Below are 24,403 nucleotides of genomic sequence, written 5' to 3'. Positions count from 1 at the left end.
CTTTTTTTCTGGGACGGAAAGATGATGTATCTGCAGCCTAAGCCCTCACAGCCCGTGATCTGAATAGGTGACAATCGGTTAATTATCCTACTTGTTTCCAGAAACTGGAAGAGGATGAGTTTAGGATTTAATTAGTTAAATTTTAGAGGGATGTACTTTTTTTTTTTTTCTTACAACAATTAGAAAATGACTGTATATGTGATAAAAATTGTCTACGGGATACAAATAAAGGGAATCTGTCAATAAATTCTTGCTACCTAGTCTGTCACTTACTTGGCTGATTGCTGTAGTTTTTATAAATTCATTGTTTTATCAGCAGGAGATAAAGGTCATGTAGAACTAGTATACAGTAGTAGTAGTAGTTCAAGTAGTAGAGGACTAGTAATTGTGCTGCCAGGTAGTCCTCCATATACATGAACTCTGTATATCGCCATCCCCATCAGTGATTGGCAGATTTTTGTGTACACTGTGCATAGGCAGAAAGCTGTCAATCAGTGGTGGGGCTATGCAAAGCCCAGAATTCAGAGAACTGGCCATATCTGCTGCACAGGAAAACAGTGATTTTATCAAAACTACAGCAAGCAGCCCAGTAAGTGACACATCGCTGGAATCGGGGTCTCTTCCTCTACATCATACCTTAATCATTCATTTTTTTTTCTTTTTTTGTATTATTTTGCAGCACATGCTTCAGTACAAAGCAAAAATCGTTCAGAAGTATCTGAGAAGATGGATTGCCCGAAAGAATTTCCTCAAGTTCCGCAGCGCTGCCGTCGTTATCCAGTGCTATTTCCGCAGGATGATGGCCCGACGGGAGCTCAAACAGCTGAAGATTGAGGCCAGGACGGCAGAACACTTTAAGAAGCTGAGCGTGGGCATGGAGAACAAAGTGGTGCAGCTGCAGAGGAAGATTGACGAACAGGTAAACGACGGCAGCATTAACCACATATATATTGTAGGAGATAGTCTTGTGTTACAGTAACTGCTCCAACATCACGGTCACTTGTTATCCATTATTTCTTATTTTATTGATTTATTTTTACAAAAGTTAAGGGAGCACATAATTTCTTGTACCGATAATGAATACCAACCAGTGTTCTACTCCAGAGCTGTATTCACAATTGTGCTAGTAGTTACACAAACTGCTAAAGTACACATGAGCAAGAGAACGTTTCTACATTATAGTACAGTGCCTGGTTGTAATTGACCGGTTGACCTCAAATTCAGTGTGGAATTCAGTGTGGCAACTGAATCAGTATAGAATACTAACAGATTTCAGTTCTGTAGATAGTCGAATTGTGATTTCAGCTCTGGAGTACAGTACAGATTGTAATTCAGAATCAGGACGAGTTACGTATTATATGTTAAAGTTGGCTGTGACTCATAATCAGTACAAAAAGAGTAATGCATGTAATTAGTGACTCCACCAGCAGAATAGTGAGTGCAGCTCTGGAGTATAATATGAGATATACCTCTGGATCAGTAGAGGACAAGCAATGTATGTACACAGTGACTGCACCAGCAGAATAGTGAGTGCAGCTGTGGAGTATAATACAGGATGTAACTCAGGATCAGTGCAGGAGAAGTAATGTAATGTATGTACACAGTGACTGCACCAGCAGAATAGTGAGTGCAGCTCTGGAGTATAATACAGGATGTAACTCAGGGTCAGTAATATACAGTTTTAAAATATAAATGGGCCTGATCTTCACTTTCTTTTTGTAATGAAATATGCAATCTGATTGCTCAAGTCTTTGCAACTTTTTAAATGTGTTTATATGTTGTGCTCCCCCTGCTGGTGGTCGTGTTAGTGCAAGTCAATGTTTTTTTCATTTTTTTAGCCCCCAAGTTGTCTCGACGGTTCATTATTTAAGGGTATCCAGCCTATTGCTGCTGAATTATTACCGTATTTCACGCTTATAATACAATGGAAGTCCTAAACACGTGACAGAGTAATCTGAGGAGTGCAGCTGTTTTTTTTTTATCTGTATGGAGTAGCATAGTCTGTAGGGGATACGATGGAAAGAGCGCACAGCACACTAGTTTTTCTCACAAAAGACAATGGGGGACTTATGCAGGATAGCACAGCATTACTCTGAATGCCGTTCCCACGAGCCCAGAGGCAGATTCAGCCATTTATTTCTTCTGACTCTGGGATCATTTGTGATATTTAAAGCCTTTGTTATTTAGATAAATGATAAAAATAGAAGATTGAGACCGATATCCTATAGATATATAATTGCACAACCCCCTTACATATTGTACACTGGCACCCTTTGTCTTTTATGTGTTACTAAAGGGTGTTTTTAGCCATATTTAACCTAATAAATAGTTTAAAAAAAATGGCATGGGCTCCCCCTTATTTTTGGTAATAGTAAGCCATAGTAAAGCAGACATACAAAAATAGCAACCTGCAGCCACCCCAGTAGTGGTGAATCATATTAGATGTGTCAATTTTGGGGCTTTACCCGACTCTTCCTCATTGCCCTGGTGCGGGGTAATATTTTTGGGTTGATGTCAGCTGACATCAAGCCCAGCGGCTAGTAATGGAGAGGCATCTATCAGACAGACAGCTCCATTAAATAAACAGTAACTGCTCTTCCCGATTGCCCTGGTGCGGGGTAATATTTTTGGGGTTGATGCCAGCTGGCATAAAGCCCAATGGTTAGTAATGGAGAGGCATCTATCGGACACCTCCATTACTAACCCAGTAACTACTCTTCCTGATTGACCTGGTGCTAGGTAATATTTTTGGGGTTGATACCAGCTGACAAAGATCGAGTGTTAGTAGTGGAGAGGCATCTATCAGACACCTCAATTACTAACAAATAACTACTCTTCCCGATTGCCCTGGTGCTAGGTAATATTTTTGGGATTGATGCCAGCTGGCATAAAGCCCAATGGTTAGTAATGGAGAGGCATCTATCAGACACCTTACTAACCCAGTAACTACTCTTCCCAATTGCCCTGGTGCTAGGTAATATTTTTAGGGTTGATGTCCGCTAACATCAAGCCCAGGGGTTAGTAATGGGGAGGCATCTATCAGACCCCTCAATTACTAACCCAGTAACTACTCTTCCCGATTGCCCTGGTGCTAGGTAATATTTTTGAGGTTGATGTTCGCTAACCTCAAGATCAGGGTTTACTAATGTAAAGGCATCTATCAGACACCTCAATTACTAACCCAGTAACTACTATTCCCGATTGCCCTGGTGCTAGGTAATGTTTTTGAGGTTGATGTTCGCTAACCTCAAGATCAGGGTTTACTAATGTAAAGGCATCTATCAGACACCTCAATTACTAACCCAGTAACTACTATTCCCGATTGCCCTGGTGCTAGGTAATGTTTTTGGGGTTGATGTCTGCTAACCTCAAGCCCAGGGGTTAGTAATGGGGAGGCATCTATCAGACACCTCAATTACTAACCCAGTAAGTACTATTTTCGATTGCCCTGGTGCTAGGTAATGTTTTTGGGGTTGATGCCAGCTGGCATAAAGCCCAATGGTTAGTAATGGAGAGGCATCTATCAGACACCTCCATTACTAACCCAGTAAGTACTATTCCTGATTGCCCTGGTGCTAGGTAATATTTTTGGGGTTGATGCCAGCTGGTATAAAGCCCAATGGTTAGTAATGGAGAGGCATCTATCAGACACCTCCATTACTAACCCAGTAACTTCTTGTTTGTTTTGCTGCCTGTGTTTCAACCAACTTCATTAATACCGGATATGTTTTGTTTAGACTTTTTTTTTTTTTTTTAACCTGCGGATATTCCACATCTAATGCAAGTCTATGGGGAAAATCCGCTAATAACCTGGACCTTTACAGTGTACAATCACAGCTGCCTCCGTCTTTGTCCCATTGTGAAATACTTCAATTATAGGGAACTCTTAACGATTTAGCGTCCTCCTTTTCACAGCGGCTTTATAAGATTAGTCGCCCGGACTCGGTCTTTGTTCTTCTTCTCTGTTGCCGCTGATCTCTGGGGATGAGCCGCATCATTTCTCATTTGCCGTGTGCAGGATACAATGAGCGCTGAGCTTCTTTTTTTATTACTTTTTTTGGTCCCTTAATACAAATTAAGCTTCTTCAATAGAGAATTTGTTCCAGAAAGCAATAAACGTTTTGTTATTTATTTTTTTTCTTAAAACTTTTGCCTATTTTTAGTTCTATTTTGCTGCAAATTCCCTACTGAAATTGCCTAAAAGGGTTGTAAACTGTGCATGTAATGTGAACGGGGCCACAAGTAATAAAATATTTTGTTTATATGGGCTTAAATCGCCATACACATTATATCTCTGCCTTACACAGCGCTCCCGTGTTCTCCATGAGACTGCTGGTGGCGGATTATCTCATGCCCAGGAGACAAGTACAGATGCCAAATCCATATCCCCCTCCCAGGCTCCTATGCGCATTAGATTGTTGATCGAACCCGCAGATATCAACGAGTTCACCGACGTGTATGGAGGGCTTTACTGTATGAATATGCAGATCTCTCTGCTTCTATCACAGCAGGAAATCCCAGCACACACTGAAGAACTTACAGAATATAGACACAGGGGGCGTCATTGTTACGAGGGCATCGCCACACTACAACCCGGGGCGTTCTCACATGGCCAGCAAGGTTTTCATTCACTGACCGCAAGCAGAAAATGTCAACATAGTACAGTCATATGTAAAAGTTTGGGCACCCCTATTAATGTTAACCTTTTTTCTTTATAACAATTTGGGTTTTTGCAGCAGCTATTTCAGTTTCATATATCCAATAACTGATGGACTGAGTAATATTTCTGGATTGAAATGAGGTTTATTGTACTAACAGAAAATGTGCAATCCGCATTTAAACAAAATTTGACCGGTGCATAAGTATGGGCACCCTTATCAATTTCTTGATTTGAACACTCCTAGCTATTTTTTACTGACTTACTAAAGCACTAAATTGGTTTTGTAACCTCATTGAGCTTTGAACTTCATAGGCAGGTGTATCCAATCATGAGAAAAGGTATTTAAGGTGGCCACTTGCAAGTTGTTCTCCTATTTGAATCTCCTATGACGAGTGGCATCATGGGCTCCTCAAAACAACTCTCAAATGATCTGAAAACAAAGATTATTCAACATAGTTGTTCAGGGGAAGGTACAAAAAGTTGTCTCAGAGATTTAATCTGTCAGTTTCCACTGTGAGGAACATAGTAAGGAAATGGAAGAACTCAGGTACAGTTCTTGTTAAGCCCAGAAGTGGCAGGCCAAGAAAAATATCAGAAAAGCAGAGAAGAAGAATGGTGAGAACAGTCAAGGACAATCCACAGACCACCTCCAAAGACCTGCAGCATCATCTTGCTGCAGATGGTGTCAATGTGCATCGGTCAACAATACAGCGCACGTTGCACAAGGAGAAGCTGTATGGGAGAGTGATGCGAAAGAAGCCGTTTCTGCAAGCACGCCACAAACAGAGTCACCTGAGGAATGCAAAAGCACATTTGGACAAGCCAGTTACATTTTGGAAGAAGGTCCTGTGGACTGATGAAACAAAGATTGAGTTGTTTGGTCATACAAAAAGGCGTTATGCATGGAGGCAAAAACACACGGCATTCCAAGAAAAGCACTTGCTACCCACAGTAAAATTTAGTGGAGGTTCCATCATGCTTTGGGCCTGTGTGGCCAATGCCGGCACCAGGAATCTTGTTAAAGTTGAGGGTCGCATGGATTCAACTCAGTATCAGCAGATTCTTAACAATAATGTGCAAGAATCAGTGACGGAAGTTGAAGTTACGCAGGGGATGGATATTTCAGCAAGACAATGATCCAAAACACAGCTCCGAATCTACTCAGGCATTCATGCAGAGGAACAATTACAATGTTCTGGAATGGCCATCCCAGTCCCCAGACCTGAATATCATTGAAAATCTGTGGGATGATGTGAAGCGGCTGTCCATGCTCGGCGACCATCAAACTTAACTGAACTGGAATTGTTTTGTAAACAGGAATGGTCAAATAGACCTTCATCCAGGATCCAGGAACTCATTAAAAGCTACAGAAAGCGACTAGAGGCTGTTATTTCTGCAAAAGGAGGATCTACAAAATATTAATGTCACTTTTATGTTGAGGTGCCCATACTTTTGCACCAGTCAAATTTTGTTTAAATGCGGATTGCACATTTTCTGTTAGTACAATAAACCTCATTTCAATCCAGAAATATTACTCAGTCCATCAGTTATTAGATATATGAAACTGAAATAGCTGCTGCAAAAACCCAAATAGTTATAAAGAAAAAAGATGACTGTATTTATGACTGTATTAAACCCTATGTGTAAGTGACACGTGGGGTGCAAGTATATAGAGCAGGCTCAGGACCTGAGCCTGTTGCAAAAACGGCAAGTGCCAGTTGTGTTATTTAGCACCTGTCACTACCAGCAGGGACTAGATTGGCTGTTTAATCACTTAAAGGGGTATTCCCATCTCCAAGATCCTATCCCAATATGTAGTAGATGTTAGCAGATCCCTCCCATTAGAAATGTAGTATAGTTCTCCTGATATAGCCTTGTTTCTTACCTCATGTGCAGGGCATTGCAGCTTAGGTATCTATGATAAACTGTCACTATGTTTGGCCATAACCATGGATACCTAAGCTGCAATGCCCTGCACATGAGGTAACTACAGTCTTTGGATTCTTGTGAAGCCGAGCCACAGAAGATTGTCATTTCTACTTTATATACCGCAACATTGTAGTATTGCAGTATATTATACAGGTGATCGCAGGTTCAAGTCTCCTAAGGAGACTAAAAACTAAAGAAAAAATGAATTGTAAAATAATTGTTTTTTTAAAAGTATAAAATAAATGTAAAAGTTGCAATCACCCTGCCATTGCCCAGTTAACAAATTTCCTTGTTTTAATGTTTGTTTTTTTATTACCACATCTGATCTATCTAAATATAAAAATTATTTTTACCCATATGATACAGAAATTGTACTTTATTTGTTGTGTCCTCTCCATCATATCTTGGGAGGTAGAGCAATCGAATGTCAAATGGCCTCTAAATTGGTATACCGTATATACTGAAGTATAAGCTAACCAGATTATAACACGAGGCCCCTAATTTTACCACAAAAAACTGGGAAACCATATTGACTCGAGTATAAGTCTAGGCTGGGAAATGCAGCAGCTACTGGAAACTTTCAAAAATAAAAATAGATCCCAATAAAATGTAATGTGCCCATTTTTGTCCCCCCTTGTAGTAATGTGCCCATCCTTGTGTCCCTTATTTAGGCCTTCTAGAAATGTGCCCATTTTTGAATAATATCCCCTGTAGTAATGTGCCCATTGATTAGAAATATCCCCTGTAGTAATGTGCCCATTGTTTAGTAATGTCCCATTTAGTAATGTGCCCAATGTTTAGTAATGTCTCCTGTAGTAATGTGCTTATTGTTTAGTAATGTCCCCTGTAGTAATGTGCCCATTGTTTATTAATGTGCCCATTGTTTAGTAATGTCCCCTGTAGTAATGTGCCCATTGTTTAGTAATGTCCCCTGTAGTAATGTGCCCATTGTTTAGTAATGTCCCCTGTAGTAATGTGTCCATTGTTTAGTAATGTCCCTTGCAGTAATGTGCTCATTGTTTAGTAATGTCCCATTTAGTAATGTGCCCAATGTTTAGTAATGTCCCCTGTAGTAATGTGCCCATTGTTTAGTAATGTCCCCTGTAGTAATGTGCCCATTGTTTAGTAATGTCCCCTGTAGTAATGTGCCCATTGTTTAGTAATGTCCCCTGTAGTAATGTGCCCATTGTTTAGTAAGGTCCCCTGTAGTAATGTGCCCATTGTTTAGTATTGTCCTCCTACCGATCCCCTTCTTGTCCCTTATTATCTCTTATTATGCCATTGTTTACACTCAATAATTATTCTCACCTGTCCTCCATTTCCGGGGTGTCCTCAGCTGCTACTTGAAGACCGCAGGTCCATAGACAACTCAGTGATCTCGTCCAGTGCACGGAGCCACCATTGCAGGCTGCCATCATGGCTTTTCTGCTGTTGAATGCTTTATGGCGGCCGTGCCACAAATCATTCAACTCCTGTAAAGCGCTGACAGCAGCGGCGGCTCCATGCACTGGACGTAATCATCAGGGAGTGCTTCTTGCGGACCGCATGCACAATAGACGCCTCCATGATCGCGTCCAATACACAGAGCCACCGCTGCTGACAGCGCTTTACTGCAGTTGAATGCTTTGCGGCACCGCCACCATAAATCATTCAATTGCAGTAAAGCCATGACCGCAGATAGCAGCCCTGTGCTTCAGACGCGATCACGGAGGGATCTATGTGCCTGCGGTCCGCAAGAAGCAGCTGAGGGCACCGCGGAAATGGAGGAAAGATGAGAAGAATTTATTGTGGGAGCTTCATTCGAGTATAAGCCGAGGGAGGTGTTTTTTAGCAGAAAAAAAATGGGCTGAAAAACTTGGCTTATACTCAAGTATATACGGTAATTTAAAATGTCAACTGACCCTGCACAAAACAAAGCCAAATATGGCTGCATAAGGGGAAAATATAAAAAAATACAGATTTCAGAAAATGGTGATACAAATCATTTTTTTTTTTTTTTACATCTTTGCAAATTTTGTTGTTTTCTTTTTTGACCCCTTCACAACCTTTGATGTACTTGTATGTCCTAAGTCGTGTCCCTGCCTTTGATGCGGGCTCACACCAAAGTCACATCTTTCCCTGTACATGTAGGATGAGCTGATCAGCCGACATGTGCCTCTAACAGTGGCGGGTAGATCGGCAATCTGCCCGCAGATGTTAACTAGTTGAATCCCTGTGTTAATGTCACACAGAGTTTTGCAGAAACTTCGGCGACTGTCGTGGTGTCTGGTTCTGTTCACAATGCAGATTCTGACACCCCGCCCTATGGTTTCTCTAGTGTCTGGGATCAACACAAGCAGACTCAGGCGTCAACCTGTTGTGTGCTGATTCACAGGCAGGCTAGCGGGAGTTAATCTCTGCTAGTCTGCTTGTTAGGTTCTTTTGATCACATGTGGTGGGGAGGCCAATCACATCTGATCCCCTCCTTTTTATGCTGGATGAAATGTTCTACCCATGCCAGCTATAGTCTGCTCTATGTTGGTCTGTGAGGGGTGATGTACCAGACTTACTGAGGAAAGTTCTGCGCTTATTCATTGGTGTGGTCGTGAAGTTTACCCCTGTTGTTTTGTAGCTTCCTTCCTTTTGTGCTTCCTTCTTAAAGGGAACCTGTCACTAGATTTGGGGCCTATTAACGTGCGGCCACCACCTGTGGGCTCTTATATACAGTATTCTAACATGCTGTATATAAGAGCCCAGGCCGCTGTATAGAACGTAAAAATCACTTTATAATACTCAAACGGTCGCTGCGGTGGAGTTGGGTCATATGGGCGTCTCCGGTGCCGGCGCATCCTCTGTCGGCCATTTTTGTCCTTTTTCTGAAGTCTGGGTGCATGAAGCGTCCTACGTCATCCACACTCGCCAGCATTGAGGCCCTGAGCAGGGCAGATCAAAGTATTGTAGTGCGCCTGGACAAGATGCATCATGCACCTCGGCTTCAGAAGGAGGACAAAGATGGCCGAAAGAGGAGGCGCCGGCACTGGAGAACGGAGACACCCATATGACCCAACTCCACCGCAGCAACCGTTTAGGTGAGTATTATAAAGTGATTTTTACGTTCTATACAGCGGCCTGGGCTCTTATATACAGCATGTTAGAATGCTGTATATATAAGAGCCCACTAGTGGTAGCCGGAGCTTATAGTCGCCAAATCTTGTGACACGTTCCCTTTAATCTCTTATTCTCTTTACCTTTTGTGTGTCTGCTGTGTGACAGAGTTTTGGCTTTTTCTTGTCTATCTATATCTGTGAAATTTATTATACTCCTGTCCCGTCCCTCCCTAAGTGGAGGGGGAATCAGATCAGGACTGGTCAGGAGCAGCAGGGCCAGGAAGGAGACTCGGGCCTCTCCACCATCAAGAGTATCCCTGAGAATAGGGATAACATAGGGCCTGCTAGCTTGAGAGACATCTTAGGGGCCTCAGTTCCCCTCTATCCCTTAGTCATCATGACAGTTAGTCTCTGATCAAAACATTATATATAATACCCAAAAATGGGATTAGTAAAAACATCAGTTCAGGGCTTGGAAAAATAAGCCACCATACAGCGGTCTACTCCTTTTGGGATGAAGTGTACCTAAAGGTGAAATACGTAGATTTCCAGTAGTGCATTGTGGTGCATTGGTCTAAACCTATTCTTCACGAAGGGAGACTGGTATATCCGTGATATGACAGCGCGCCCGCCCTCCCATGTCTGCATGTTCCAGTGATCGGCCTCCTGAATCCTCTCTCGGTGTCTGCTGATTCTTGTCCCTTACTTTTAGAACAAAGATCACAAAGACTTGAAGGAACAACTGGCCACCGTAACGTCTGCTCACACGGTGGAGGTGGAGAAGCTGCAGAAGGAGCTGGAGCGGCAGCGGCAGAACCAGCAGGACGAGAACCAGCTGAGCAGCTTACAGGAGGAGATCGAGGCTCTCAGAGCTGAACTCACCAAGAGCAGAGACGAGAGGAAGATCGAAGAGGACTCGTATATGACGGAGAAGCAGCAGCTGCACAGGTGACTGCCTATCTCTAACTACTGCATAGAGGGGAGCAAAGAGCTTCTCAGGGCCCTGGTCCGGTGGCCCCGCTGGTAGTCCATGACTGCCGGATCAACGCCCTGCGACCTGCCCACTACCTGCATTTTGGAAGTAAAGGGATTCAGCACTTCCATCCGGTTAGTTCAAATTCTGTTTTTATTTAATTCATACAGAATGAGGAACAATGTAAAGCTGACGCGTTTCAGGTGCGATATGGACTCTTAATCATAGTGTATTCAGCACTTAGTTTTTTATTCAATCCATTTAAAGCTACAGAGGGAGGAAAAATGTAAAACTGACGCGATTCAAGTGTATTTTTTTTTTTTTTAAATAAAAGACAAATTTTAATTCACGGGATGGAAGTATTGAATACACTATGATTATGAGTGCATGTTGCACCTGAAACACGTCAGGATTTTTTAAAAAAATTAACTCTGTAGTTTTAAATGGATAGAATAAAAAACAAACTTTAATCCACCGGATAGTAGTGCTGAATATCACCTTTCCTCCTTCATTACCGCTTTACTCCACCAGCTGATTCACGTGCCCACAGGTCCGCATTATCCCTGTTTTTTCCTGATATACAGGCTGGTGAGCTCTTTTTTTTTTTTTTTGTATACCTGCATTTTGCATTTTCTTCACCATCCAACAGCCCATAGTCCCCATTTTCAATGTTCAGACACATGGAAAGAAATGAGTAATTAGAAGAAAAGCAAGGGAGGAAGGGGAGAAGCTGCAGCGCCTCTTCCCCAGTGAATGCGTGATACTGGAGGGGAAGCGGCTTCTCCGCCCCAATAGTTTTGCGGCATGGTTTATGCCATGTGACCGCTGCAGCCTGTCATCGACTTCTGATGGTCTGCAGCCACCAAAGTTTGATCAGATGTTAATCTGAAGGTTACAGCCAGACCGAACGCTGAAAGTGCTGCCCATCACAGGCCAGTGATAGGCTGCAGCGCTCATGTGACATAAATAATGTTATGAGATCAGCGCTTAGAGTTGTGGAGTGGCACTGGTTTGGGAGGTAAGTATGCTTTTTGTTATTATTTCACTTTGCCTTTGGAATGACCCCAGTGTGCTGTGTCCTATAGTGGCCAATCCCTCTAAATGACAAGTTAAACTATAGCTTTCTTGTCTGCAGACATCACTAGAGGGAGCTTGAGATACACAGTATTCAGTAAGCTCCTGAGCTCCCACTAGTGGTGTCTGATCATAGGCTGTTTATTGTGTGACTATGCTCCTGGGTTCGCCCTAGGGGTGTCTGAACATTGTCTGTTTATTTATTATGTGACACTGCTTCTGAGTTCTCCCCCTAGTGGGGTCTGAACATAGCCTGTTTATTTATGATGTGACTATGCTCCTGAGTTCCCCCTAGTGATGTCTAACCATAGTCTGTTTCTTATATGACTATGCTCCTGAGTTCCACCTAGTGGGGTCTGAACATAGTCTATTTAATATATGGCTATGCTCCTGAGTTCCCCCTAGTTGTGTCTGAACATAGCCTGTTTATTTATTATGTGTCTATGCTCCTGAGTTTCCCCTAGTGGTGTCTGACCATAGTCTGTTTACTTATGTAACTGAGCTCCCCATAGTGGTGTCTGACCATAGCCTGTTTATTTATTATGTGGCTATGCTCCTGAGCTCCCCCTAGTTGTGTCTGTTAGAGAAGCCATTTTGTATCTCATAGTATAGAAGTTTTGTATCTCATAGTATAGAAGTTCATTGTATTCTAATATAGTTATGCAAAGAGTTATGAAATCATTACGCAATCCATTATGCAAGTTTGGAATGAGTAATTGATGTTCTATTTCACATCTGCTATGACTATTCTTTTCCACATCTGCTATTCCTTTTGTTTATAAGGTCATCTTGACCTGGAGCTTGTTTTTATAGTTTTAATCAAGGTTTTTATAGTTTTAATCAAAGTTTTTATAGTTTTAATCACATCTCTTGAAACACTTTTTATTACATATCTCTTTGGCATTGAAACATTAATCCTTTCCTTATGTGATGATATCATGCTTATATTCCTCATGACTATATTTGGTAAACAATCTAAAGTTGTATAATCATATCACATGTCTCATATTGCATAATCAGCTGAAAGGTATAAAAGAAACCTTCATTGCAATAAAGCCCAGAGCTGATGAACCACTATATACTTGAGTCTGTCATATGGTGATTTAACTATACTCTCACAACCGGCCGATCCATCATCTACCTGAGAAGGTATAGAGCAGACGGCTCTAACATGTCTGACCATAGTCAGTTTATTTATGTGACTGTGCTCCTGAGCTCCCCCTAGTGGTGTCTGACCATAGTCAGTTTATTTATGTGACTGTGCTCCTGAGTTCCCCATAGTGGTGTCTGACCATAGTCTGTTTATTATATTACTATGCTCCGGAGCTCCCCCTAGTGGTATCTGACCATAGTCTGTTTATTGATTATATGACTATGCTCCTGAGCTCCCCATAGTGGTATATCTGACCATGGTCTGTTTATTATGTGACTATGCTCCTTAGCTCCCCCTAGTGGTGTCTGACCATAGTCTATTATATGACTATGCTCCTTAGCTCCCCCTAGTGGTGTCTGACCATAGTCTATTATGTGACTATGCTCCTGAGCTCCCCCTAGTGGTGTCTGACCATAGTCTGTTTATTTATTATGTGACTATGCAGGGTATATTGTGCGGACTTTGTATAGTGACACTGCTCCTATCTTACACAGAGAATATCTGAGCTAGAAATGGAGAACACGGAACTAAAAGACGAAAAAGAAGAACTTAAGCGAATCCTCCTCCGCTCTGAAGGTACGATGTTGATTCCGGACTTTTTAGATTTGGTCCAATGGTGGAAATATTGTCAGCATTTTTCTATGATGGAGAATTTAACTTTTAAGCTAAAGGACCACCCCTTTAAATCCGAGTTCATTACGGGGATTCAGTTATCTTTAAAAAATAGACGTGCGAAAAACATTACCACAGTGAGCAGGTTGTGTAGCTCAGCCCCAGTCACTTCAGTGAAGGTGAGCTGCAGTACCAGATGCAACCACTGCACACGTGTAGCGCTGTTTCTGGAAGAAAGCAGCCATGTTTGTTTCTAACTTTGGAAAATTGATTTAAGACTTGTGTTTTCTGAGCGCTCACACCAGATCTTTGGTTAAATATTGCAAAGGTACGTAAATGAGTAATCAGTAGTTAAATTCCTGAATGTCTAATTCCAGCTTGCTAATTCCCTCCTTGGGTGGGCACAGCATGTGTTTAACATCTTAATACCCCCGAAGGGTGTCCAATGTCTTATCGATAAGAAGGTCTCATTGATTTATGGCTCATCGGCAAACTTCGACTTTCTTGTTTCTTACTTTTCAGATGAGTTTACCCAGAGTGCCATCAAAGAAAATCAGGAGATCCAGAAGGACTTGGAAGAGGAGCGAGCCCGGCACCAGAACCTGGTGAAGGAGTACACCAGGCTGGAGCAGAGATATGACAACCTGCGAGAGGAGGTCACCCTCATCAAGGTCAGTCACGTCACCGGGCACCACCCGGGAAGAGGCCAAAGGGGACTTTGAAGATCTGAGGTCGTGGGTTGTATTAATTACCAATTAACTGGGCAGGTTAACGAGGCAACAATTTTTACAATGGTCCTTATGCTCCTCTACATGACCAGTATCAACAATAGTCATTAGGATAGTTGCTCAAATCCAGAAAACATATATCACAACTATAGCACATGTATCCAGCTCCAATCTCTATAGTCCATTCATGCCCACCAGGACCTGGCCACAGCAACATCTCCTCGCCCCTCCACGTCACTACACTAACTACATCCAAACATGTCTCTCCTCACTTTTCTACCTCTTTTGGGATCACCCCCTTGGATGAGGAGAGGTGATTACATCTCACCCCCTTTAACATTTATTTCATGTAGCTCTAAGTAGGAGGCCAGTCTGCAGGATTGTGTAATTTCTCCTTCTGCAGAGGGGAACAATAGACGCGCAACACCCCACCAGATGCAAGACAATGAATCCTACTGCAGGCCTGACTACATTAGAGTCCATGGAGGCCAACTAGGGTACACACATTTACAACTCCTTCCCCCTTCAAATTGTGTACCTTAAACTGAAGAGCAAGCAATCTCTATTAGAACACAACAATGAGACACTAAACGACATACCAGCGATTCTGACCACGATATGACCTGGTCAGGAGTGCTGGTACGTCGCTACAGGGGCGCTAGTGAGCTCTCAAACAGTCAGATCTTCCCAACGACGCAGCAACGATACGGCGGTCGCTGGGACCCTGTCACATAGCACGATTCAAATCTTGATTAGTAACATAGGCGTGCATCTACATTGCCTTTTCCGCGCCCCCTCTGCTCCGATTGGTGGTCGTAACTGCGTTGTAACTGAGCGCCCTTGCCTTTAGAGAAGGCAACATAATGGCGCTGCCATCCTACAGTCCCGATGCAGAATGGACTGTATTACGATCTGTTGCTACATGCGGTCCGGGACAAGTTAATTCAGCCCTCTGAAATATAACACGATCTACAAGCCAGAACAGAGGATGGAAGCGGCCAATCCTAACGCCGTAGCGATCACCAATCGGAACAGAGAGGGCACGGAAAACAACGAATATACACGCCTAAGTGAGTCGCGAACGAGGTCGTTGGGTAAGGTGTCAAACACACCGATGCGTGCTGCCCTGCCGGAGCCCGATGACCAAAAAATGAACCAGAACAGTGTGTAACAATGAGTGATTTCACAGCAGGGGCCAGGTCGCTGCTTAGTGTCACACACAGCGAGATCGCTGATGGAGGTCACTTGTATGTCACAAAATCTGTGACTCAGCAGCGATCTCGCTATGTGAGAAGTACCCCTTAGTTCTCCGAGGCTTAGAAGAAGATAACAAAAGAAGGTAGAGCAATAAAAGTTACTGATCCTGATAGGGATGCCCAAAATCACCTGATAGATTCCCTTTAAATAATAATATACTAGCTGCTAACAGCTACCACTAGGGGGAGCTCACTGCATAGTGATATCTATATTAAACCCAATCATAACTCGGCATGCTGTGAGCTCCCTCTAGTGGTGGCTGCAGACAGTAATTATTTAACTCTGTTCAGGGAATTTGGAGCTCTGTATCAGAAAAACGAAGCTAAGCTCGCCATAAAGATATATTGATAATTTAATCAGCACAGAAGTATTGACATTCCTCTTGATTGTTACCTGTATTCTAGCAAACACCAGGACATCGCAGAAACCCGTCTAACCAGAGCAGTCTGGAATCCGATTCCAACTACCCCTCAATATCCACCTCTGAAATTGGGGACACAGAGGATACCATTAAGGAGGTGGAGGTAAGAGCATTTCTGCCGGATTTTAGCGATGTGTCACATGTTTGTCTATGACGCTTAGTTTGTGTGGACGTCTTGCAGGAGGCTGGGCTGGAGAAGGCTGCGATGGACATGACTCTGTTCCTGAAGCTCCAGAAGAGGGTGAGAGCTGGAGCTGGAGAGGAAGAAGCTGCAGAACCAACTGGACAAGAAAGTGCAGCAAGAAAATAAAAAGGCGCAGGTAACATCGGACGTTTCTGTGCGGCCTTTCACTGTTTCTTGCAGAATCGGGGCATTTAAAGGGGCTTTACATAATAAGAATTACTCTGGTGGCATGTCTTTTAAAGGGGCATTCTTGTTCTACCCATTTGATAATCACTAGAATTCTGGGGGTGTAAGCGCTGGGACCCCCACCAATCACTTCACAAAGATAGGGAGCCCTATATTCAGAAATCTCCAATTGTCAAAAATTTACCGCTACCTCCATTTAAACAGGAGACCCAAACCCACTGTTCTGGTTACCAGTGGGAGTCAAAGTAGTCGGAGCTGTATCATTTAGTATTTCTTACCTGTCCTGTGGACTGGTGATGGCCATTTACAACTTTTTATAGTCAGGTCCTTTCAGTCGCATGCATCCATTGTCCCTAACTTGGGAGAAAAACATGCGTGAGTGAGTGTACAGCGCATGCAACTTTGAGACTGGAACCTCTAAACGGAGGCCAAAAGGATTTGTCACTTGCCATAAATGTTTTGTGGTTTTTTTTGTCTGGTGTAAATGCCGCTGTTCTCCTGAATCCAGCGTTGTTTTTCTTTTGTTCTTGCGCCTCTCCGTTCCTGAGATATGGCTCATTCTTCCCTCTATATAAATCGTCTTTTTAACAAAGGGGGAGTGGCCAATAAAGCTCCCACAGAGTTGAGTTCATGGCCACGCCCATTTGCCTACAAGGAAGAGAGGGTCATATCTAAGGAATGGAGAGGGGTAGAAACAAAAGAAAAGCATCTCCAGATTCAGGAAAACAGCGGCATTTACACCATGACATATTGATGGCAAGTGACGTATAATAATGATGATGATATTGTGAAAGGTTAAAGACCCCCCTAAATGATTCCTACAGTGAAGGGTTTTCATATCCTACAATAAGATGCAATGCTCTGCAAACACAGATGACCTCTGTTTATTAATGTGCTTGTCTGTATTAAAGGGGCTTTCCCATGTTTGGAGTATTATTTGGGTACGGCCTCACTTTACAATTGGTGGGGCTGATGATCATAGAAGGATGTAGCACTGATTTAGCGATTCATCACCCTGTTTTTGCTCTGCATAGCTGTGCGCCTGACAACCCACAGCTGTGGGACCTGTGGACCGCTGGGTTGCCACTGTGCAGGAAAAACGTAAATGGGTTGCCCAGATAAACAAGAACTTTCATTAAGAAACTTTGAGAAAATATTGTGTTCTTGGATGGACACGCCAGGGTTACCATCGGCCTTATTACTGAGACACAGAATACTTATAATACTGTCTTCCAATTGATGCCATATCTGTTAATCATGATAGTCTCTCCAGATGGTTGAAAGATAGTGAAATGGATTTCTCTGGTTTGTTTTTTTTTTTCATGAGCACTACTGTGAAGCTGGCCTGAGCTGTAGTATGTTTGTTTAAACGTAATAAGAATATCTGTGTATGTAAATAATCAAAATGTAGATGTAGTTGTATAATAAGCTGTCTGTCTATGTAGCAATTGCACAGATCTATAATACTCCCTGTTCAAAGTTGTATAGTCATGAAGGAGTTAACCAAAGATAATGAAGCCAGAATGTGAAGCTGCAAAATCTCATCAGTAGCTTTCACACAGAAAGAATGTACAAGAAACAAACTGCGCTGTGAGAAATTAAGGAGTAAAAGTACTCCCTGTCTAGCTTCAAGGTTAGAGATGCAAACTGTATAATTGGGTGTCTTGCAATGCACGAGTTCAGTTGATGATGCTGGCTCAAGGAGAACATGTCTCATGTATTCATTGTCTGATACATTGATCTATCGGCACTGATATACAGCTAATACGGCACCGTCTCTGCTATCCCAAACGAAGACTCCATTAGCAGTCATTACCCAAATTCCTCCCTTGACACTACCATGCTCAGAAGCTTAGTACTCGTAACTAGTGATGAGCGGGCATTACCATGCTCGGGTGTTCTGAACTCGTAACTAGTGATGAGCGGGCACTACCATGCTCAGGAGCTTAGTACTCATACCTAGTGATGAGTGGGCACTACCATGCTCGGGTGCTCAGTACTGGTAACTAGTGATGAGCGGGCACAACCATGGTCAGGTGTTCAGTACTCGTAACTAGTGATGAGTTACGAGTACGAGGTACTTCCATTATACTCGGTTACTTGAGCTGCACCCATCCAACTGCTCAGTACTCGTAACCAGCCCCTGAGCATGGTAGTGCTCACTCACCACTAGTTACCAGTACTGAGCACCCGAGCATGGTAGTGCCCGCTCATCACTAGTTACGTGTACTGAGCACTGGAGCATGGTAGTGCCCGCTCATCACTAGTTACAAGTACAGAGCACCCGAGCATGGTAGTGTCCGCTCATTACTAGTTACAAGTATAGAGCACCCGAGCATGGTAGTGCCCGCTCATCACTAGTTACGAGTACAGAGCACCCGAGCATGGTAGTGCCCGCTCATCACTTCTGATACCGTATTGATGAGTGTCTGTCTGCGGAATCCTTATCCCAGTTAGAATATAGTGGCATATCGGATGACTGCCGCACCATTCATTTTTTAAGTGGCTGCCAAAAAAAGCGGAGCTCTGTGCTCATCAGCCCCATCGGAAATGAATGGAGCATCGGTTGAGCAGGCGCTGAGGATTAAATTGCCCTGTTCTGCCGATCGATGCAGATCCGTGCACCCCCACAGATTAGTAAGTAATCCCTGGACAACCATGTTTGAGACGTAGCGTTAACCCAGGAAAGTCATTCTCAGAGGACGGCGCTAGACATAATGTAATGGCTGCCTCTTTATAAACTGTGAAAACCCTTCTAGTGCCCTTATGTATTATGCAGCCGTGTGTAATGACATCCACTTTGTATCCAGGTCATTGAGACAGTAAACGACGCAGACCGCGACACAGACATTGCCTACAACAACCTGAAGGTAATGGAGCAGATACTGTGGGTGCGGATTTGGGCCCGGAGCGTGTGACTTACATCTACGTCTTATTATGGCTGCAGAGACAAGAACTGGAGTCAGAAAACAAGAAGCTGAAGAACGAATTAAACGAGTTGAGAAAAGCCATTGCCGATTCTGCAGGCGACAACGACTCCAACGACGAATCCGGCGGCTACACCCTCCTCCTGAACCAGCTGAAGACCGCCCTGGAGGAGCTGGAGGTGCGGAAGGAGGAGGTGCTGATCCTCCGGACGCAGATCGTGAACTCCGAGCAGCAGAAGGACTCCGAGAAGAACGCGGTAAATGATCAGTTTGCAGACGACGGTGGATGGCCTCCATTATTTTGTGATTGTCATGTCTGCCAAAAAATTGTCTTGATTGCCAAAAAATTGTCATGATTGCCAAAAAATTGTCTTGATTGCCAAAAAATTGTCATGATTGCCAAAAAATTGTCATGATTGCCAAAAAATTGTCATGATTGCCAAAAAATTGTCATGATTGCCAAAAAATTGTCATGATTGCAAAAAAAAATCTTCAGTTTTCTCAAATTTATGCCAAAAGTTTCACTTTTTTTATATCTTGTTTTATGCAGGATTCAGAAGCAAACTGGGTCAATAGCAACAAGGAGATGGACCAAGACGACGCCATTGAGGCGTACCACGGCGTCTGCGAGACAAATAGGTAACGGGCTGCTAACGTGAAATGCTAAAGCATGGAGCAGGTCCGAGCATCAAACGCGTCAGTAATCACATAACTAAAACAAAGTGTACCGAGGGATCGTAGTAGAGTACTTTTCGTTTCATAAGACGCACTGGATTATAATATGCACCCCATATTTAGAGGGAAAAAAATATGGCGTCCGTCTTATATTCTGGTGGTGTCTTACTGGGAAGGCGGCAGCAGTGGTGAAGCTTGATCACAGGAGGTAGGGGCGGTGCTTGATTAGGGCAATGCGGTGCAGCGGGTGTCCCAGATGCTCGCTGTGGGCGCTGTGGGATAGGAGCATCCAGAAACTGTTGGCGGTACGGGCTTCAAAGAAATGGCGCCCAGAGTTGGCGTGTGCGTAGATTGAGCTATCGTCTCAATGATGAGCTGAAATCTCATCTGCGCAAGCGCCACATCCGGGAGCCATCATCCTTAAGTCTGCTGCTGTGAGATCAGTGGGCCGGACGCAGCGCGTGTGCAGATGAGATCTTGTGCTGAGAGCTCAATCTGCGCATGCACCGACTTTGCCATTATTTGAAGCCCTCACCGCTGACATTTTCATGATGGCCCCTGCCTCACTGCTAGAGTTGAGCGCGGTTCGTGGTTCTCCAGTTCTAGGCTCGAGTGATTTTGGGGCATGTTCTAGATCGAACTAGAACTCGAGCTTTTTGCAAAAGCTCGATAGTTCTAGAAACGTTCGAGAACGGTTCTAGCAGCAAAAAAACAGCTAAATCATAGCTTGGTTTCTGCTGTAATAGTGTAAGTCACTCTGTGAATCAAACTATTATCACATTTCAGTGTATAGTGTGCGTGAACAGCGCCTTCAGATCACTGCTGTTTGTATAATGGCGATCGCCATTTTTTTTTTTTTTTTTTCTTGTCTTCCTTCCCTAAGCGCGCGCGTCTTGTGGGGCGGGCCAGCATGTCAGCCAATCACAGACACACACACAGCTAAGTGGACTTTGAGCCAGAGAAGCAACGGCATGTGTGATAGGATCTGCATGTCACATGTCCCTGCATTATAAAACCGGACATTTTCTTCACGAACGCCATTATCTGCCTTCTGCGTCTTTGGTGTCGGACATCAGTGTCGCAGCTCCGTCCTCCTGAGTCCTATCGCCGATACAGCTGTATGCGCTGCATACACAGCGTTAGACAGCTTAGGGAGAGCACATTCTAGCAGTCCTTTTAAGGGCTCAAAGCGGCAGGGTCAGAGAGCCATAGGTGACAGGTCCTGCAAACAGCAACAGCGTCTGTGTAGCCCAGGTCAGGGATTTCCTGCCTGCATTTCACCATTAGGAGGGAATAGAAAGGCAGGCTTCCATTCCTCTACCCAGAGCACCACAATCCTGCCACTGTACCCTCCTGTCCTCTGCACACTCCAACTCATTCTAACTAAGCCATTATACTAGCAAACACTCAGTGTACCTAGTGGCATCCTATCTGTGGCTATTGGACTTTGCTATAGTCCCACTAGTGCAAAGACATTTGCAGAGCGCATCTGCCTGCATTGCACACTACAACTCATTGTTACTAAGCCATTATACTAGCAAACACTCAGTGTACCTAGTGGCATCCTAAAAGTGGCTATTGGACTTTGCTATAGTCCCACTAGTGCAAAGACATTAGCAGAGCACATCTGCCTGCATTGCACACTACAACTCATTGTTACTAAGCCATTATACTAGCAAACACTCACTGTACCTAGTTGTATCCTAAACGTGGCTTTTGTACTTTTGTCTATTCACAGTATTGGAACGTTATTTGCAGCACGTCTGCCTGCATTGCACACTCTAACTTTTTAAAACTCAGCCATTATACTAGCAAACACTCACTGTACCTAGTTGTATCCTAAACGTGGCTTTTGTACTTTTGTCTATTCACAGTATTGGAACGTTATTTGCAGCACGTCTGCCTGCATTGCACACTCTAACTTTTTAAAACTCAGCCATTATACTAGCAAACACTCAGTGTACCTAGTTGTATCCTAAACGTGGCTTTTGTACTTTTGTCTATTCACACTACTGCAAATCTATGTGCAGCACCTCTGCATGACAACCTCGTGCTCTGTTTTTAATAAGCTATAATGATAGCACAAAATACTGCCATTTAGTGGCATCATAGAACTGGCTGTTGTATTCCATTAGTGCCCCACTGGTGACAAGCTATTTCTAGCACCTCTACATCACACCCTCATGCACATTTTGCTACGCTAATGTTATAGCAAACTCATGGAATTCATTGCTGTATTTCATAATTTGGAGGGATAGAAAGTCAGGCTTCCTTTAGCTTTTCCTTCTGTTCATAGACAGCATCTCCAAGACAAATTTCCCCTCCACGTCTAAGTGTGGAGAGGCAGCTAGTGCGCATGCGTGTGCCGATTTACCCCAGCTGCAGCATAATTACAGTGTTTCGCCTAGTGACTATGCTCAGCCTGACTGTGCCATTCCTGACGCTAAGTCTTCATTTCGGGATACAGCGCATGCTCCCACACTAAGTGTGAAAAGCCTCTTTGCACAGGTGCTTGCATTCCGTGCCGGGTCTAAGTCCTGTTTTGTGCCTAGACACCATGCTAAAGCTGATAGTCTTTTTTCAGAGACTGTATTTCATGCTACTGAGCATGCTCAGGCACTTCCTGCATCAGAGACTAGGTCCGGTAATGAACTCTTTGGCCCTGGCCCTGATGTGGGGGTCCCATATAGACCACAGGGCATCAGGTGTCCTCCCAAATGGCTTGCAGAGGCCCACACCTATGACTTGTCATCGCATTATTGATGGTCAGACGATGACTGGTGAGGTGTTTGGGTCATGGCAGCCATGAGGTCATCATTGAAGTTGCGTTTCCAAATAGGACGCTAGTTATGCCACTCATGACGTGTCACTCTACTTTTGTCTCTAGGAGGTGCATTGTGGTTCACCATGGTTTGGGGCGGACCCAGGTTATCAAAGGGGCTGGAGCCAACAAGGAGGTGCACAGTCTTCTATTATGCTCCGAAAGAGCACACCTCCATGTGTTGAACCCATTGCGGCTTTAGGCCAGAGGTAGGCAGGGATAGGGTGGTGGATGCAGGCCACCACCACAGTTGGTAACGCAGAACGGTTAAGACCAGCTCCTGTCCTAACAGTCCTGCTTGTGCAGCCCAGTGGCATTAACAGGCCTGCTGCTGATGATGCGCCTGCTGTCCACAGGTGTGGCCCCTACGCACACGGTCAGCGTACTCAATGGCCCCTGTGTTGTTAACAGGGAGTTCCTGGGCTGGGTGGGCATGTGGACCCTGTGACGCTAACAGGGCTCACAGTCTCCAGATCCGAATGGCGTCTAACTCGGTTCAGGCTACTATTAGTTTCATAGCCACACAGCTCTGTATCCTCCACCAAACCTTCCAGTTGCCAACCTCTCCTTTTCCAACTGGGAGCACGGTGGACACTGACTGCTGATGGGGATATATACCTTTCTCTTTCTTTTCTTATTAATTTTCGTTATATAGCGGTCACAGATTATATACCACTTTATCCAAATCTGCCAGTCCCACTGTAACAGATGTTGTTTCTTCAGCAAATGTTACAGTTGCTTAACCACCAAATCCACGGACCAAAATTTTTTTCCCCTTTCCAACACACCTGTTCCCCTTTCCAACAGCATCTGTCCTTTCTTCGGCGCTCTATTGGGAGACCCAGACGATTGGGTGTATAGCTACTGCCTCCGGAGGCCACACAAAGCATTACACTAAAAAGTGTAAGGCCCCTCCCCTTCTGGCTATACACCCCCCGTGGGATCACGGGCAGCTCAGTTTTCAAGCTTTGTGTGCGAAGGAGGTCATACATCCACGCATAGCTCCACTGTTTGTAGTCAGCAGTAGCTGCTGACTATATCGGATGGAAGAAAAGAAGGCCCATATGGGGCCCCCAGCATGCTCCCTTCTCACCCATGGTGGTGTTTGTAAGGTTGAGGTACCTATTGCTGGTACAGAGGCTGGAGCCCACATGCTGTTTTCCTTCCACATCCCCTGGTAGGGCTCTGTGGAAGTGGGATCTTGCCGGCCCCCAAGCCCTGAGGCCGGGCTCCATCCACAGACCCAGAGAACCTGCTGGATTTGGAGCATGGGTACAGTCAGGGACAAGGCCCTGCATCATTCAGGTACTCGGTGTCCCCGGCAGGTACGGACACACTCAAGGCTTGCTGAGTGTTATAGTGCGCCGGGGACAGTAGCGCTGTGCGCTGGGGTTAGGTCACTGCAGCTTTGCTGAGTGACGTTGCATGTTGTGAACTACTGCGCCGACCGCTCCGGGAGCGGCGACGCAGCTGCGACTTGTGGTGCGCCGGGGACTTTGCGCCGACCGCGCTTTTACGGCGGCGGCGCTTTTAACTTTAGTCCCCGGCTTCTGCGGCCTAGCTCCGTTTCGTTCCCGCCCCCACCCTGTCAATCAGGGTAGGGGAGAGACGCTGTTCAATAGGCAGCGCCGAGGGCTGGAGCTTTATTTACATGCTCCAGCCCTCTCACTAGGCACAGTGGGACGCAGGCTTCCCGCTATTCGTCTGTATACGCCCA

At 44.3% G+C, this 24,403-nt stretch overlaps 1 pseudogene; it reads left to right on the top strand.

The window, feature by feature from the left end:
* The window catches only part of LOC142297155 (unconventional myosin-Vb-like), a 65,903-nt pseudogene extending 46,027 nt beyond the window's left edge, over window positions 1-19,876 (top strand).
* Window positions 19,877-24,403: the final 4,527 nt, after the last annotated feature.

The sequence above is a fragment of the Anomaloglossus baeobatrachus genome, chromosome 3, assembly GCF_048569485.1.
Source record: "Anomaloglossus baeobatrachus isolate aAnoBae1 chromosome 3, aAnoBae1.hap1, whole genome shotgun sequence".
In the NCBI taxonomy this organism is placed as follows: domain Eukaryota; kingdom Metazoa; phylum Chordata; class Amphibia; order Anura; family Aromobatidae; genus Anomaloglossus; species Anomaloglossus baeobatrachus.
The sequence above is the reverse complement of the archived record's forward strand: the minus strand, read 5'-3'. Positions and strand labels throughout refer to the sequence as shown.